Source organism: Dromiciops gliroides, chromosome 3 (genome assembly GCF_019393635.1).
Source record: "Dromiciops gliroides isolate mDroGli1 chromosome 3, mDroGli1.pri, whole genome shotgun sequence".
Lineage (NCBI taxonomy): Eukaryota > Metazoa > Chordata > Mammalia > Microbiotheria > Microbiotheriidae > Dromiciops > Dromiciops gliroides.
The window spans coordinates 512,350,519-512,352,593 of record NC_057863.1 but is presented as its reverse complement, the minus strand read 5'-3'; positions in this window follow the sequence as shown (position 1 = coordinate 512,352,593).

Here is a 2,075-nt window from a genome sequence, read left to right as displayed (position 1 = left end):
GGAGCGCGGCCTCAGAGCGCGAAAGGAACGGAGCACAGGGGCTTCCAGGGTGGGAGGGGGAAGAGGGGAGCAGAGGGCGCGTCACGTGATCCATCGCGTGCTTGGAGAACCCCCCGGGATCGGGCCTGGAAGGGGATGGTATGCAGTCAGCTTGGCTGCCTCGGCAGAAGTGTTGGCATCGTGCTCGTTGTGGTTGTTCTGCCTGCCAGTGGTGCACTCTGTGGGCAAACCCAGATCTCAGCTTCCTAGAACCTAGAAGACCGCCCCAGAAAGTTGTCTTCCAAGTCCCTGTACTTAATTTTTGTTCACCGTGATTTCCAGGAGGAAACTCAAAGGAGAACGTCTGCTTCAGGAATTGCTTGTTTGTTAACTGAGACTTTTATAAAGCATGTCCCAAAGACTCACAACTCTTCATCATCTCCACTTTCTCTGGGGACTTTTGGTTTTCATGGACTCAACCATGCACAAAGCTCCAAAGAAAAAAGCTGGAAGGGACCTTAAAAATCATCCAGCACTATGGGACCTAGAGAAATGAAATGACTTGCCCAAAGTCACACAGTGAATCAGCCACAGAGCTTGGAGTCAAGTCAAGGTCATGGAGATGGATGAATTCCAGAATGTAAGGCACTTACAAAAAGGATTATGATCTTTTGCCAAGTGTCTATCTCTTCCTACTTCCAGTTACAGTTATCCAGATCTGGGCCTGACCCAGAGCAATTGAAGGATATTTTGAACTACAGATTATCTAGGAGATTCAGAGAAGCATCTCTAGGTCATATCAAATCCCAGGGCCCATCCTAGTGATTAGTGAAAGCACAAATTTAATTGTGGGTTTTGCCTAGGTTCCTAGGAGTGCTGTGTTTGCAGATAAATTATGATTAAATGTTCAAAACCAAATTCTTAGGTTTGGGGTGAAATTTCTCTACTCCCCCAGGCTCTTCCTGAAAGTCAGGGACAAGGAGATATAGAATGTAGAGTAACTGACCAGTGTCTGGATCCCATTCCCCTAAGGCCAACATCACTGAACTGGAGAGCCTATCAAAGTGGCCATTATGCCAAATGACAGGAAAGCCCTTTGCCCTGCTGCATTTCTTGAGCACCTGTCTGCTTGATGCTTGTGAACACTTTGGTGGCATGCATTGATATGACCGCTCTGATAGAGCAGCAATACATTTGTTCGTGAACCTGAGGACAGCTCAAGTGCATGTAGACTATTTCAACAGGTCTACAAATACATACAAGAAAGGGTTGCACAAGGGTGGAAGCTGAAGGGAAAGAGGTCTCAACAGGTGATGCAAGCTTCAGGGTCCCAGAAAATGGAACCTGCAGGTTGAGAGAGAGCATGGAGACGTGACAGGTGGATACAGAGTAGAGCTGGTCTTCGACTGGGTGGAGGTCCTCAGCAGGTACCTCCTAAGATGGAAAAACATGGAAAAAATGATGATGTCATCAACTCAGGTAAGCTCAGCTTTGAAAGATAGATTTATTTTGAGCCTATTTTCCAAATCCTAAGGTTTCACTGCTAAGAGTATATGGGAAGGGGCAGCTAAGTGGCACAGTGGATAGAGCACCGGCCTTGGAGTCAGGAGGACCTGAGTTCAAATCCAGCCTCTGACACTTAACACTTACTAGCTGTGTGACCCTGGGCAAGTCACTTAATCCCAATTGCCTCACCAAAAAAAAAAAAGTCTATGGGAAGAGGGTGAAAATATGAAAAAAGACCATAAACACCCTTCTTTTCCAGCCTACTTAAAGTGAGATAATCAGTTGTTAGGGATGTAGATGGGATTCTGGCTCAGGTAGTGATTGGACTAGATACACTGTAAGGGCCTCTCCAGCTTTTTGGCTCACTTCACTATGCATCAGTTCACATAACTCTTTCCAGGCTTTTCTGAAATCATTCTGTTTGCCATTTCTTTCTTCCTTCCTTCCTTCCTTCCTTTCTTTCTTTCTTTCTTTCTTTCTTTCTTTCTTTCTTTCTTTCTTTCTTTCTTTCTTTCTTTCTTTCTTTCTTTCCTTCCTTCCTTCCTTCCTTCCTTCCTTCCTTCCTTCCTTCCTTCCTTCCTTCCTTCCTT